The following is a 17105-nucleotide window of genomic DNA, read 5'->3' as shown; positions in this document are numbered from 1 at the left end:
GCCGTGCAGGTGAGCGCCACAATCAGGACTGCATACGACCGAGGCACACAGGGCCAACACCCGGCATAATGGTGTGGGGAGCGATCTCCTACACTGGCCGTACACCACTGGTGATCGTCGAGGGGACACTGAATAGTGCACGGTACATCCAAACCGTCATCGAGCCCATCGTTCTACCATTCCTAGACCGGCAAGGGAACTTGCTGTTCCAACAGGACAATGCACGTCCGCATGTATCCCGTGCCACCCAACGTGCTCTAGAAGGTGTAAGTCAACTACCCTGGCCAGCAAGATCTCCGGATCTGTCCCCCATTGAGCATGTTTGGGACTGGATGAAGCGTCGTCTCACGCGGTCTGCACGTCCAGCACGAACGCTGGTCCAACTGAGGCGCCAGGTGGAAATGGCATGGCAAGCCGTTCCACAGGACTACATCCAGCATCTCTACGATCGTCTCCATGGGAGAATAGCAGCCTGCATTGCTGCGAAAGGTGGATATACACTGTACTGGTGCCGACATTGTGCATGCTCTGTTGCCTGTGTCTATGTGCCTGTGGTTCTGTCAGTGTGATCATGTGATGTATCTGACCCCAGGAATGTGTCAATAAAGGTTCCCCTTCCTGGGACAATGAATTCACGGTGTTCTTATTTCAATTTCCAGGATATTATTGGTGTTTTGCCCTTAAAGAGCGCATCTGGACTAAACTACATGGCCAGTTCCTTTTGCTGCCTTCCTTGCTGCCTAAACTTCCGTCATTCGCTCGCTGTGTTTCTGTTTCCGGTCCTCTGTCCATGCTTTTAGTCGGCTTTGTGTCTTCGGCTTCATCTTGATTGCCTTTTTGGTTGCCCATATTTCTTTCATCTTCTGGCTGTGATCTTGCTTGCGTTCTTCGGTTCATTTTATGCCTGTTCGTTTGTCACATTGTATCTAATGTAGTTTACTTTTCTTAATGATGTTTCTGAATTTTATTCTGTCGTTTATTGTGTCTGCTGTTGTGTTGAGTTGGTTCAGGTCGTTTTCTACCTCTGCCACCCATTTGTTGTTTCTAGTGTTTACCCAGTCAAAGATCTGTTTGGTCAGCCTGTGTGATGGCATTCTGTATAGGTGTCCATAGAATTGTAGTCTGCGTTTTCTAATCTTTTCTGTGATTGTCTCCGTATGTTTGTACAGTTCCTCTGTAGGTTTCTTGATCCATATTCCATTGTTGTTAGTTGCGCCAAATATTTTCCTAAGTATTTTCCGTTCTACTTTTTCTAATTGTCTGATACGTGTATGCCCTAGGATTAGTGTGGTCTCTGCTGCATATAGTGCCTCGGGGAGCACCACTATGTCGTAATGGCGTAATTTGGCGTTTTGTGAGGTAAACGTCTTGTTGTAATGATTCCACACTACTTTGTATGCCGTTTTGTAAATCGTGCCATACTTTGTGTTCAGAGATGAGAGTTTCTTTGTGCTCATAAACTGTGTCTTTTCGTAAGAGGTCTGTAGTCCAGTTTTGGAAGCGATTTCGTGCAGTTTTTCAAGAGCGTCTTTTGTTTCCTTTATACCTTTCGTGACAATCGCCAAATCGTCTGCAAAAGCCAGGCATTTAATCTGTAGGTTTCCTAAGGTTATCCCCTGTTGTGATGTTTCCCATTCTTTTATGACCTTATCTAACACCAGATTGAAAAGGAGAGGTGAGAGGCCATCGCCTTGTCGGACACCTGTGCGAATTTCAAAGGGCTCTGATAGTTCCCCAAAGAACTTTGCTTTGGAGGTTGTGTTGGTTAAAGTTTGCTCTATGATAGCCCGTGTTCTGTTGTCTACTTTGTATTCTGCTAGAATTTTGAAGAGAGTTTTCCGGTCGAGAGTCGTATGCCTTTTTGAAGTCAACAAAGGTAATTATCAGGTTCTGTTTGTGTTGTAAAATCATTTTCAGGTTCCAAAATGTTCCGCACAAGACCGCCCTTTACGGAAGCCTGCTTGGTATTCCCCAATCAAGTGGTCGGTCTGGCATTCTAGTCTGTTCAGTAAAGCTTTAGAGAGGATCTTGTATGTGAACGGTAGTAGGGATATTTCTCTGTAGTTGTTCGGGTCAGTCTTGTAACCTTTTTTGTGTAGTGGGTGTATCAGGGCAGTTTTCCAGTCGTCAGGAATTTTCATGGTCTTCCATATGTCTTCCAAGATCCTGTGGATGTCTTTGGTGAGTTCTGGGTCTTGTAACTTCCAGATTTCCGCGATGATGCCATCTTCTGCTGGTGCTCTACGATTCTTGAGTGACCTGATTATTTCTTTAACTTCTTCTAGAGTTGGAGGTTCACTATCTGGATTGTATGTGCTCGTTTCTGTCATCATTTCTTCCATAGGGGGGTCCGTGTTGAGCAGTTTTTCAAAGTACTTTGCCAGAATGTCACAATTGTTTTTGGCATTGGTTTCTAGGGTTCCATCCGGTCTTCTGAAGCACAAGTTGGGTGGTTGATATCCAGTCATATTTCATATTTTCTCTGAACGTTCTGTAAAAGTTTCTTGTATTGTTCTTCATGAAGTCCGATTCGATCTCTTGTCAGTCGCCGTTTGTCATACTGTCGTTTTTCACTGCGAATGATTTTGCTTGATTGCTTCTGTGTTTTCAAGAAGTTCACCCAATTCTCCTGGGATTTATGGCTACTAAATTTTTTCCATGCACTGATTCGTTGGTCAATAGCTTGGTCACATGTGTGGTTCCACCAACGGTGTTTCCGTGTGCGTGGTGCTTGTGCTAGTTTCAGGGCCTCTCGGATTCTTCGTGAAAGTTGTGTCCAGTCTGTCGTTTTCTCCATTTTAATTTTGTGTAATATTTGTGTCTGGTTTAAAGTAACGTATTCAGGATCTGGTCTAACAATTTTGTTCTTCTGGAGCTTTTTCTTGGACAAAAGGCGAATCCTGATCTGTAGTAGGTGGTGGTCAGAGTCGAAGCAGCCTTTACGGGTGTCTATGTTCAAAATTTCTTTTTCTGAGTCTTTCTGGACTATTACGTGGTCGATTTGTAGTTCTTGCTTTCCGCTGGGAAATTTCCATATGGTAAGTTTTCGTGTTGGTTTCTTGAATTTTGTTGACATAATGGCGAGGTCGTGGCTTCTGCAAAAGTCTATCAGATGTTTTCCGTTTTTGTTGGTGTCCTTGTGTGGAGTATGTTTTCCTGTGATATGGCTGTATATCTTTTCTTTTCCGAGTTTAGCGTTGAAGTCTCCCAGTATTATTTTGACTCTATGTGCAGTAATTTTTCTGATAGTTTCTTCCATTGTCGTCCAGAAGTCATCAATTTCGTCCGGGTTTTTCCTGTTGTAGTCATTAGTCGGTGCATGTGCGTTGATTATTGTGTAGGATTTATTGGCTGATTTCACTGTGATGGTGCTGATTCTTTCGTTTGGTGACGAAAAGTCGATTATGCTGTCCGTGATGGACCTGTGTACTGCAAATCCTGTGCCAAAAAGCCTTAGGTTTTTCAGTTGTCTCAATGGTTTTCCTTTGTATATTCTGAAATTCTCCGTGTTGAAATGGTCTTCGTCTGTGAATCGTGTTTCTTGCAGTGCACATATCTTGATTTGAAATTTTTCGAGAGTGTCTGTCAGTTGTTTCATCTTTCCTGTCTTCATCAGTGTGTTCACGTTGAGTGTGCCGATGTAGTGTTTGCGTTTGGTCTTGAGGGAGTTTGAGAAGCTCTGATTGTTCTCATGATGTCCGTGAGCCCCCGGAATCCGATGCTCACGACGATCCCAGTCTGTAGACTGGGGCCCGGGGTAATGAGATTTTTCTCGTTGTACCATCATGATGTTTAGTAGTTGGATGTATGGCATGCTGCCGACTACAAGCTGACTTTCCAGATCAGGAGGTTGGTTGAGGCCGCCTCTGACATATGGAGCAGACGCCTTTTGTAGCCGCCCACTGTGGTCCATTGATAGTGACTGGGCCAAATATCTCACGAAATAAGCATCAAACGAAAAAACTGCAAGAAGCGAAACTCGTCTAGCTTGAAGGGGGAAACCAGATGGCGCTATGGTTGGCCCGCTAGATGGCGCTACCATATGTCAAACGGATATGAACTGCATTTTTAAATAGGAACCCCGATTTTTATTATATATTCGTGTAGTACGTAAAGAATTGCGAATGTTTCAGTTGGACCACTTTTTTCGCTTTATGATAGATGGTGCTGTAATAGTCACAAACATATAAGTACGTGGTATCACGTAACATTTCGCCAGGGCGGACGATATTTGCTCCGTGATACATTACTCGTGTTAAAATGGACCGTTTACCAATTGCGGAAAAGGTCGGTATCGTGTTGATGTAGGGCTATTGTGATCAAAATGCCCAATGGACGTGTCCTATGTATGCTGCTCGGTATCCTGGATGACATTATCCAAGTGTCCGGACCGTTCGCCGGATAGTTCCGTAATTTAAGTATACAGGAAGTGTTCAGTCACATGTGAAACGTCAACCACGACGTGCAACAAATGATGATGCTCAAGTAGGTGTTTTAGCTGCTGTCGCGGCTAATCCACACATCAGTAGTAGACAAACTGCGCGAGAATCGGTAATCTCAAAAACGTCGGTTTGAGAACGCTACATCAACATCGATTACACCCGTACCATATTTCTGTGTACCAGGAATTGCATGGCGACGACTTTGAACGTCGTGTACAGTTCTGCCACTGGGCACAAGAGAAATTACGGGACGATGACAGATTTTTTGCACGCGTTCTATTTAGCGACGAAGCGTCATTCACCAACAGCGCTAACGTAAACCGGCATAATATGCACTATTGGGCAACGGAAAATCAACGATGGCTGCGACAAGTGGAACATCAGCGACATTGGCGGGTTAATGTATGGTGTAGCATTATGGGAGGAAGGATAATTGGCCCCCATTTTATCGATGGAAATCTAAATGGTGCAATGTATGCTAATTTCCTACGTAATGTTCTACCGATGTTACTACAAGATGTTTCACTGCATGACAGAATGGCGATGTACTTCCAACATGGTAGCTGTCCGGCACATAGCTCGCGTGCGGTTGAAGCGGTATTGAATAGCATATTTCACGACAGGTGTATTGGTCGTCGAAGCTCCATACCATGGCCACACGTTCACCGGATCTGACGTCCCCGGATTTTTTTCTAAGGGGAAAATTGAAGGTTATTTGTTATCGTGATCCACCGACAACGCCTGACAGCATGCGTCAGCTCATTGTCAAGGCATGTGCGAATATTACGGAAGGCTGTTGAGAGGAATGTCGTTACACGTATTGCCAAATGCATTGAGGTTGACGGACATCATTTTGAGCATTTATTGCATTGATGTGATATTTACAGGTAATCACGCTGTAACAGCATGCGTTCTCAGAAATGATAAGTTAACAAATGTACATGTATCACACTGGAACAACCGAAATAAAATGTTAAAACGTACCTGCGTTCTGTATTTTAATTTAAAAACTCTACCTGTTACCAACTGTTCGTCTAAAAATGTGAGCCATATGTTGGTGACTATTACAGTGCCATCTGTCTCAAAGAGAAAAAAGTGGTCCAACTAAAACATTCATACGTCTGTACGTACTACACGAATATGTAATAATATATGAGGGTTCCTATTTTAAAAAACGCAGTTGATATCAGTTTGACCTATGGCAGCACCATCTAGCGGGCCAACCATAACGAAATCTGGTTTTCCCCTTCAAGATAGACAAGTTTCGTTCGTTGTAGTTTTTTCGTTTGACGCTTATTTCCTGAGATATTTGGCCTGGTCATGATCAATGGACCACCCTGTATATATACAGGGTGAGCCACCTAACGTTGCCGCTGGATATATTTCGTAAACCACATCAAATACTGACGAACCGATTCCACAGACCGAACGTGAGGAGAGGGGCTAGTGTAATTGTTTAATACAAACCATACAAAAATGCACGGAAGTATGTTTTTTAACACAAACCTACGTTTTTAAAAATGGAACCACGTTAGTTTTGCTAACACATCGGAACATATAAACAAATACGTAATCTGTGCCGTTTGTTGCATTGTAAAATGTTAATTACATCCGGAGATATTGTAACCTAAAGTTGACGCTTGAAACCTCCGATGTTCAGTTGCGTGTGGTAAGAAACACGGGCCACGGTCGGCGAGCAGCATCTGCAGGGACATGTTTACGATGACGACCGTGTTTCTCCTGATCTTACACTTCTGGACTTCTTTCCGTGGGGTACGTTCAAGGAGAATGTGTACCGTGATGTGCCTACAACCCCAGAGGATATGAAACAACGTATTGTGGCAGCCTGCGGCGACATTACACCAGATGTACTGCGGCGTGTACGACATTCATTACGCCAGAGATTGCAATTGTGTGCAGCAAATGATGGCCACCACATTGAACATCTATTGGCCTGACATGTCGGGACACACTCTATTCCACTCCGTAATTGAAAACGGAAACGACGTGTGTACGTGTACCTCACCGCTCATGGTAATGTACATGTGCGTCAGTGAAAAAGACCAATAAAAAGGTGTCAGCATGTGGACGTAATGTGCTGTTCCAGTCTCTTCTGTACCTAAGGTCCATCACCGTTCCCTTTGGATCCCTACGTAATTCGGTGCTCTCCGATACACACGATCGAACAGCGGAGGAGTGGTACTCAAGCGTCAACTTTAGGTTACAATATCTCCGGATGTGATTAACATTTTACAATGCAACAAACGGCACTGATTACGTATTTGTTTATATTTTCAGATGTGCTAACAAAACTAACGGGGTTACATTTTAAAAAACGTAGGTTTGTGTTAAAAAACATACTTCCGTGCATTTTTTTATGGTTTCTATTAACCTATTACACTAGCCCTTCTCCTTACGTTCGGTCTGTGGAATCGATTCGTCAGTATTTGATGTGGTTTACGAAATATATCCATCGGTAATGTTAGGTGACTCACCCCGTATATATGTATCGATAACTCTTTGTATCGACGTTTTATCAATACCACTCCCCGAAATCGCTGGAGCTGCTGTTCGTATCGTGTCTGCAACCTGCTAGGGTCAACTTCGCCTCGCTCTTCCTGCAGCACGCCGTTCGCTACATCGACGAAAGTTGTCAATTTGCTCGGCATCGGTGACAGTGGCGGTCACCATCACACTAGAAATTTGTGTACTAGTTGATTTGTGCACCAGTCGGTGCCCCTGGTGAACAACGCTTGTTACTGAGTTTTAAACTTGTTGGGTGCCGCTAAACGATGTGGCTGATTTGTCTGTGCAGCCAGAGTGCCGGATATGGCACGTAAACAGGAGTCGATGTTGACTGGGTTGTAGATGCTGGAAGTTACTGTGGAAGAACACCTTTTCATAAATGCGAGTGGTTCTGAGTTGTAATGTTTTTTCGTTTGCTAAATTAGACGGTAGTCTTACCTGTGTGCCTAGCAGAATCGTTATCCAGGCGGATTCTTCATAAACTGAGCGTATGGCTATGTACTACAAAGGAAACCTTTTCTGTTGTAGAAGGGATGCGTTCTCAAAATCATATATCGTATGTGTGCTAGCTTGCATACCTAAGTCACAAATTTATATCAGGGTTGCTTTCGACTGGAAGGAAATGTTTGAAATACTGCCTCGTTATAATTTTGTGTGAAACTGTTTCTAATCAAGCATTCTGAAACTCTGCCTTGCTATTGACATTATTGTGTGACAAATTGTCTGAAGTATTTTCAGATTCATTAGTATTATTATTGTCCTTTTTATTCTTATTTTGTGAGTGATCATTACAATAAACTTGCTGGAAATGTTGAGGGTTTAAAATTCTGATCTATAAATTGTGAGCGAGTGTTTTTAAAATTATCTTAACGCAATGTTTGTTGGCTTTTCCTATTGTAATAAATGGATGTCGTCTTAAACGAATATCACACCCACATCTTAGCCCTTCCAATTAATATGTCACAGCATTGCAAATGCTTGGTTGAATACAACATCCACAAATGACAACTGCCGTCTGTGTACGTCACTAGAAAATACTGGGACATATCAGTTGTTCTGAGAATCACCTGACAGTGTAATATGCTTACATTGAAAATGAAGAATTCAAGCAATGCAGTAAGACCACAGTATCAAAATACACTACTGGCCATTAAAATTGCTACACCACGAAGATGACGTGCTACAGACGCGAAATTTAACCGACAGGAAGAAGATGCTGTGATATGCAAATGATTAGCTTTTCAGAGCATTCACATAAGGTTGGCGCCGGTGGCGACACCTACAACATGCTGACAAGAGGAAAGTTCCCAACCGATTTCTCATACACAAACAGCAGTTGACCGGCGTTGCCTGCTGAAACGTTGTTGTGATGCCTCGTGTAAGGAGGAGAAATGCGTACCATCACATTTCCGACTTTGATAAATGTCGGATTGTGGCCTCTCGCGATTGCGGTTTAGTGTATCGCGACATTGCTGCTCGCGTTGGTCGAGATCCAATGACTGTTAACAGAATGTGGAATCGGTGGGTTCTGGGGGATAATACGGAACGCCGTGCTGGATTCCAACGGCCTCGTATCACTAGCAGTCGAGATGACAGGCATCTTATCCGCGTGGCTCTAACGGATCGTGCAGCCACGTCTCGATCCCTGAGTCAACAGATGGGGACGTTTCAAGACAACAACCATCTGCACGAGCAGTTCGACGACGTTTGCAGCAGCATGGACTATCAGCTCGGAGACCATGGCTGCGGTTACCCCTGACGTTGCATCACAAACAGGAGCGCCTGCGATGGTGTACTCAACGACGAACCGGGGTGCACGAATGGCAAAACGTTATTTTTTCGGATGAATTCAGGTTCTGTTTACAGCATCATGATAGTCGCATCCTTGTTTGGCGACGTCGCGGTCAACGCACATTGGAAGCGTGTACTCGTCATTGCCATACTGGCGTATCATCCGCTGTGATGGTATGGGGTGCCATTGGTTACACGTCTCGGTCACCTCTTGTTCGCATTGACAGCTCTTCGAACAGTGAACGTTACATTTCAGATATGTAACGACCCGTGGCTCTACCCTTCATTCGATCAAATGGTTCAAATGGCTCTGAGCACTATGGGACTTAACTACTGAGGTCATCAGTCCCCTAGAACTTAGAACTACTTAAACCTAAGTAACCTAAGGACATCACACACATCCATGTCCGAGGCAGATTCGAGCCTGCGACCGTAGCGGTCACGCGGTTCCAAACTGACGCGCTTAGAACCGCACGGCCACACCGGCCGGCTTTCATTCGATCCCTGCGAAACCCTACATTTCAGAAGGATAATGTACGACCGCATGTTGCAGGTCCGGTGCGGGCCCTTCTGGTTACAGAAAATGTTCGACTGCTGTCCTGGCCAGCACATTCTCCAGATCTCTCACCAATTGAAAACGTCTGGTCAATGGCGGCCGAGCAACTGGCTCGTCACAATACGCCAGTCACTAATCTTGATGAACTGTGGTATCGTGTTGAAGCTGCATGGGCAGCTGTACCTATACACGCCATCCAAGCTCTGTTTGACTGAATGCCCAGGCGTATCAAGGCCGTTATTACGGCCAGAGGTGGTTGTTCTGGGTACTGATTCTCAGGATCTATGCACCCAAATTGCTTAAAAATGGAATCACATGTCAGCTCTAGTATAATATATTTGTCCAATGAATACCCGTTTATCATCTGCATTTCTTTTTGGTGTAGCAATTTTAATGGCCAGTAGTGTAGATTTAACGTACCATACGTTGATTCTCGTGTTCCCCTAATTCTTCTGTACACTGTAGCTGTCAAGCTCCCGATAGGCCACAATCCTGTCACTGTCGGATCCAGCATGTACTGATAGACATTAGTCCTTCTTCCATGAGGAACGTAGTCTTCTCACAAACAGACGTAATTCATGTGCGATTTCTGAATGGTAAACTTGCTATGTAATTTTTGCTTGTATACAGAATGTAGATGGCATTACTCAAACCCACTTTGTGTTGTGGCGCTGAAATGCTAATCATTTGCATATCCGAGCACATATAACTCTGATATAATGTTTGATACCACTGCACAAGCGTCAAAGTTGGCAACGGAAATGCAAGTTTCTGTCAGACGCCGATAGATGTCGTGCGGAATGCGGTGGACCCAGTGGTGCCACACCTCCAGCAGCTCCGGATTACAGGCGCCCTTTACCGCCGCAAGTCTGCCGCAACCGGACAGCTCACTCGCACTCAGATCCACTTCGCTACGTGATGCTATATAGACGCTGCCTAGCAGCGGTTTCATCACCATCATTAGTGCTTACACAGAGTGGGCCACAGTAGTGGGATTCACTTTCTGAAAGCTTTTATATGGTGACGTAGATTAAGGTGCAAGATATCACACCCTACAACCATTCACTCTGGTTGGCCCTCATATGCGAGTAAACGACGAAAAAATGTTTTGAAATTTCACGTGATGCTCTACAACCTTAAAAAGTGTAATAATTTCGTTTTGCCGGCCGTGGTGGCCAAGCGGTTCTAGGCCCTTAGTCCAGAACCGCACAGCTGCTACCGTCGCAGGTTCGAATCCTGCCTCAGGCAGTGATGTCCTTAGGCTAGTTAGGTTTAAGTAGTTCTAAGTCTAGGGAACCGATGACCTCAGATGTTAAGTCCCATAGTGCTCAGAGCCATTTGAACCATTTTCTTTCCTTTTATTATCTTACATTTTCATCCATGTTACTGCATTCATTATTTTTTTCCCTCATTTTGCTGGAATTTCTTTTTAATTATATATCCTTTTTTCGTTTAAATATTCATCTGTATTATTTTGTGCGTAATACAATAAGAAACTATGTATTAGATGTTTATACGACGATTTCCATCCAAAAACCTGTTCATCTTGTAACGAAAAATACATTTTTGACACCACTGCACACTCAATATGAACAGATTATTTCGTCTTTTGTTTCTAACCAATAAATCGGCATTTTCATATGTTAAACATTATGGCAGATAAATAAAAATAATGAAATTAACATGCACAGATATTCCAAATGGAAAAAGAATGATAGGAGGAAGAGATGAACGCAACTGGAGCAGTTAATACACCGATAAAAATGGCGTGACAAAGGAATAAAAATAAAAAATTACATGTAAACCAGTTAATCGAGTAAAAGTAACGACCAGTCATTTCGATAAAAATAAAAAAGATCTGATTAGATTCGAACCGTTAACGTCTTGCAAGTGAGGATCGCACAATAATTGTTATGCTATGACAACAACCTGATTAACGCTACCATTTTTAAAGATGTAGAATATCACGTGAAATTCCCAACTACTTGCAAACGAGGGTGCATCAGGGTCAAAGGTTGCGGGGTGTCATACCTTGTATCTTAACCTACATCATCGTATAGAAGGTTTCAGAAAGTCAATCCCACCGTTGGGGACCTCTCCTTGTGACATTTTTTGCTGCATTATTTGTAGCTAGTTTTCATACGCTTGGAGAAATACAAGTTAAATAAACCTTTTGTTTATCGTGCTATCTTGTATCCTAATCATTTCTGCTCCTGTCCAGCTGTCCTACGACAACAGTTGCTGCACCACTGTGAAGCCCGGCCCTCCTTATCGTTGTGTAAGCAGTCATGCACAACAAGAGCACTCCAGCCACTTTCAAATTTGCCGTGTGTTGCCTTTAAGCTGTTGTAATTTTAGTGGCCATCAGTGGCTGTTACACAGGTTGAGTCAAAAAGGACTTGACTCCTTTGGGATGATACAGAAATTTATTGAGATAACTTACAGAATCGGTAGATTTTGTGCAAACAATCTCAACATTGATTCACATAGTGTACCAGTACCGTGTTCCGCCACCAGGAGCGCCAGTGTAGTGCAGAATGAAACGCTACTTTCACTGGTGCGGGGCGTGCTCACTGTGTGTTTTGATTTCATGAAACGAACTTTGCAGCAACTGTTTGATGTAAATTTCGCACCGTATAAGCTAAAGAACCTCAGAGCAGGCCCGCAATTTATTCTTGGCACGAGAACTTCGTTGAGACACGTTGTTCACTGTGACATGTTACACCAGGTCTCCCGTGTGTTGTTTATGTGTAACACGTTAGGGAAAGCTTTCTCCGCAGTCCCAAAAATCAACGCTCGTGCGTCTCGCGAGACTGGCATTCCACACAACACTGTTTGGCGTGTACTGCTTAGACGTTTACACTTGAAACCGTTGAGATTCACAATGGCACAACACATTACTGATGCAGATGAGTTACTTGTGGGGAATTTTGTGTGGAAATTTTGAATCGGATAGAGAATAACGAGACATTCTTGAACACAATAATATTCGGCGATGAGTCAACATTTCACATCAGCGGCACGGTGAAAATCCACAACTGCAGAATATGGGGCAGCGAAAATCCACTTGCAACCCTGGAACATGTTAATGACAACCCCAAAGTTAATGTGTTGTGTGCCCTTCGCAAATTGAAAGTATTCGGCCCTTTCTTGTTCATCGGGAAAGCTGTCTCTGGTATAGTGTACTGGACATTCTTGAAAAGTTTTTAATTGCATAGATCGATGAAGATGGTCGAGATGGGGTTGTTTACTATCAGCAAGATGGTGCACCACCTTATTTCCTCACGGAAGTTACATGTTTCCTCCATAGTCGCTTCCCAGGTCTGTGGATTCGGTATGAAGCGGAATCGATTGTCTCCCTCGCTCCCCACACTTGACACCACTCGATTCTTTCTCTGGGATTTCATGAAAAACCACGTGTATGTTCCTCCCCTACCAAAGAATTTAGCCAACCTGAAAGATCGAATCAACGCTGCCATTGCACTAGCTACACCCTATCTCTGCAACGAATGTGGGAAGAAATTGACTACGGGTGGGATGTTTGTCGCATCACAAATGGTAGTTACGTCTATCCAAAATGAGAAGCTCATTTCCCAAAGGTACCAAATCGGAAAAATTGAAAAATTAGTTGACAAGTGGGAGCACTGCTTAGAACCTTGACGTATGTAATAAGAACTGTTATTTATGCCAAAACATACCATATCCGTTATATAATTCTCCTTACGGCTTGCTGTCCATGGCGAAGAGTAGCTAATCCAATCTTATTTCCTTTCCAAGAAGTACCAAATCCCGGTAGTCAATCGTTGCTCGCCTCGGTAATGATGTCACATCCAACATGGCCGAGAATTGTTTACATGACACTGTATATTGGAAGGATGTGTCTGGTGTTTTTTTATGTCCATTTAAAATTTTTAATTAAATTTTGGAGTATGATATATCAGATTAATACTGTGTGTCACCAACAGAAACTGCAGAACAATGGTACCAAGCTTAACACAATTTTCCGCCGAAAGGTACCAAATCCGTTTTTATTTATACAGTAACAATTTAAAAAATAAACATTTAACAGAGATACTTGGCGTAATATGTCTCAATGCTGTTGTTGTGGTCTTCAGTCCTGAGACTGGTTTGATGCACCTCTCCATGCTACTCTATCCTGTGCAAGCTTCTTCATCTCCCAGTACCTACTGCAACCTACATCCTTCTGAATCTGTTTAGTGTATTCATCCATTGGTCTCCCTCTATGATTTATACCCTCCACGCTGCCCTCCAATACTAAATCGGTGATCCATTGACGCCTCAGAACATGTCGTACCAACCGATCCCTTCTTCTAGTCAAGTTGTGGCACAAATTTCTCTTCTCCCCAATACTATTCAATACCTCCTCATTAGTTATATGATCTATCCATCTAATCTTCAGCATTCTTCTGTAGCACCACATTTCGAAAGCTTCTATTCTCATTTTTTCTAAACTATTTATCGTCCGCATTTCATTTCCATACATGGCTACACTCCATTCAAATACTTGTAGAAAATACTTCCTGACACTAAAATCTATACTCCATGTTAACAAATTTCTCTTCTTCAGAAACGTTTTCCTTGCCATTGGCAGTCTACATTTTATATCCTCTCTACTTCGACCAACATCAGTTATTTTACTCCCTAAATAGCAAAACTCCTTTACTACTTTAAGTGTCTCATTTCCTAATCTAATTCCCTCAGCATCACCAGACTTAATTCGACTACATTCAATTATCCTGGTTTTGCTTTTGCTGATGTTCATCATGTTCATCTTATATCCCCCTTTCAAGACACTATCCATTCCCTTCAACTGCTCTTGCAAGTCCTCTGCTGTCTCTGACAGAATTACAATGACGTCGGCGAACCTCAAACTTTTTATTTCTTCTCCATGGATTTTAATACCTACTCCGAACTTTTCTTTTGTTTCCTTTACTGCTTGCTGAATATACAGATTGAATAGCATCAGGGAGAGGCTACAACCCTGTCTCACTCCCTTACCAACCACTGCTGCCCTTTCGTGTCCCTCGACTCTTATAACTGCCATCTGGTTTCTGTACAAATTGTAAATAGCCTTTCGCTCCCTGTATTTTACCCCTGCCACCTTCAGAATTTGAAAGAGATTATTCCAGTCAACATTGTCAAAAGCTCTCTCTAAGTCTACAAATGCTAGAAACGTAGGTTTGCCTTTCCTTAATCTTTCTTCTAAGATAAGTCGTAGGGTCGTATTGCCTCACGTGTTCAAATATTTCTACGGAATCCAAATGTGTCTCAGTATCTGTCTGCATGTAACAACAATGCTACAAGACAGTCTGATGCTGCTGTGGTTGTAAAACTTTTTTTCTCTCTCTCCTCTAAAATTAGATTTTATAGATTTGATACCTTTTGGAAACGAGATTCTCAAAAGACACTTTTATGTGAAACTTGAGGTTGTTTGCTACAAAGTGCCACACCTACCGATTCTGTAAATTATCTCAATAAATTTCTATATTCTTCCAAACTTGTAAAGTCCTTTTTGACTCACCGCTTATTTTTCGGAAGTCTGTCTACTGTGTTTTGGAGAGTATAGTTTGTCGTCATTTCCGGATGTCGACCTCCTCCGTCAGCACAGGGTTGACGCCGTTGCCGCCTGGCAGCTGGGCTGCGAGCACCGTGGAGCAGGTGGCGGGCCTTCCTCGGCGCCGGCGTCATGTTCGCCGGTGTTTATGGAGGATGCAAATGCGGCCGCGCTCGTCGCGTGGATTTGGAGAGCTCCGCGGATTCGCAATATCGACGCTCCGCGGCGCGCCGCCGGCTGCACTCCTGGGGCTCCCCGGTAAGCCTCGCTGAACGGCCGACAAGGCGAAGCTGCCTCACGCCAGCCGCGATAAGCGCGCCAGTCTACTGGCGTCAGTGCCACCCGAGGGTGGGCCAAGACGTACCGTACGTGCCAGCGCGCTCGTGCTCAAAACACCTGCGCTCTCTTCAGCTAAAATTCGCAGCTCACTTCCCAGCGCATCACGGTTTGGAATTATTTTAAGTAGTTTTACATACGTGAATGACCAATTCATACAGTACATCAGGTGTACGAGGGGCGTTTGAAAAGTCCGTGCAAAAATAAAAACTACTTATTTCTTTGGGGTAAACCTTTTTTATTTTTCGATATAGTCTCCTTTAAGACTTGTACACTTCGTCCAACGCTATTCTAATTTGTTGATCCCTTCCGAATAATAGGGATTGTCCAAGTCTGCAGAATAGCTATTTTTTGCTGCTGTAGTGTCACGGAATAGTAAAGAATTGGAAACGTGGAATATTGTCATAGTTTCGTTGCCTATGCCTAGAGCCAGAGGCAGTAGGTTAGTCAAGAGGTAAGAGGAGTATACGAGGGCAGTTCAGTAAGTAATGCAACACTTTTTTTCTCGGCCAATTTTGGTTGAAAAAACCGGAAATTTCTTGTGGAATATTTTCAAACATTCCCGCTTCGTCTCGTATAGTTTCATTGACTTCCGACAGGTGGCAGCGCTGTACGGAGCTGTTAAAATGGCGTCTGTAACGGATGTGCGTTGCAAACAATGGGCAGTGATCGAGTTTCTTTTGGCGGAAAACCAGGGCATCTCAGATATTCATAGGCGCTTGCAGAATGTCTACGGTGATCTGGCAGTGGACAAAAGCACGGTGAGTCGTTGGGCAAAGCGTGTGTCATCATCGCCGCAAGGTCAAGCAAGACTGTCGGATCTCCCGCGTGCGGGCCGGCCGTGCACAGCTGTGACTCCTGCAATGGCGGAGCGTGCGAACACACTCGTTCGAGATGATCGACGGATCACCATCAAACAACTCAGTGCTCAACTTGACATCTCTGTTGGTAGTGCTGTCACAATTGTTCACCAGTTGGGATATTCGAAGGTTTGTTCCCGCTGGGTCCCTCGTTGTCTAACCGAACACCATAAAGAGCAAAGGAGAACCATCTGTGCGGAATTGCTTGCTCGTCATGTGGCTGAGGGTGACAATTTCTTGTCAAAGATTGTTACAGGCGATGAAACATGGGTTCATCACTTCGAACCTGAAACAAAACGGCAATCAATGGAGTGGCGCCACACCCACTCCCCCACCAAGAAAAAGTTTAAAGCCATACCTTCAGCCGGTAAAGTCATGGTTACAGTCTTCTGGGACGCTGAAGGGGTTATTCTGTTCGATGTCCTTCCCCATGGTCAAACGATCAACTCTGAAGTGTATTATGCTACTCTTCAGAAATTGAAGAAACGACTTCAGCGTGTTCGTAGGCACAAAAATCTGAACGAACTTCTCCTTCTTCATGACAACGCAAGACCTCACACAAGTCTTCGCACCCGAGAGGAGCTCACAAAACTTCAGTGGACTGTTCTTCCTCATGCACCCTACAGCCCCGATCTCGCACCCTCGGATTTCCATATGTTTGGCCCAATGAAGGACGCAATCCGTGGGAGGCACTACGCGGATGATGAAGAAGTTATTGATGCAGGACGACGTTGGCTCCGACATCGACCAGTGGAATGGTACCGTGCAGGCATACAGGCCCTCATTTCAAGGTGGCGTAAGGCCGTAGCATTGAATGGAGATTACGTTGAAAAATAGTGTCACGTAGCTAAAAGATTGGGGAATAACCTGGTGTATTTCAATGCTGAATAAAACAACCCCTGTTTCAGAAAAAAATGTGTTGCATTACTTATTGAACTGCCCTCGTACATGTATCGGAATGTGTCGTCGCACAGGGGCAATGGCCTGGTTACGCACAACAGGCGAGAGAGAATTGCTTA

General features: G+C 43.8%; 1 pseudogene; it reads left to right on the top strand.

Moving 5' to 3' along the window:
- LOC126199625 (coiled-coil domain-containing protein 6-like) overlaps positions 1 to 15152 on the top strand; it is a 33218-nt pseudogene extending 18066 nt beyond the window's left edge.
- Positions 15153 to 17105: the final 1953 nt, after the last annotated feature.

The sequence above is a fragment of the Schistocerca nitens genome, chromosome 8, assembly GCF_023898315.1.
Source record: "Schistocerca nitens isolate TAMUIC-IGC-003100 chromosome 8, iqSchNite1.1, whole genome shotgun sequence".
Lineage (NCBI taxonomy): Eukaryota > Metazoa > Arthropoda > Insecta > Orthoptera > Acrididae > Schistocerca > Schistocerca nitens.
The sequence above is the reverse complement of the archived record's forward strand: the minus strand, read 5'-3'. Positions and strand labels throughout refer to the sequence as shown.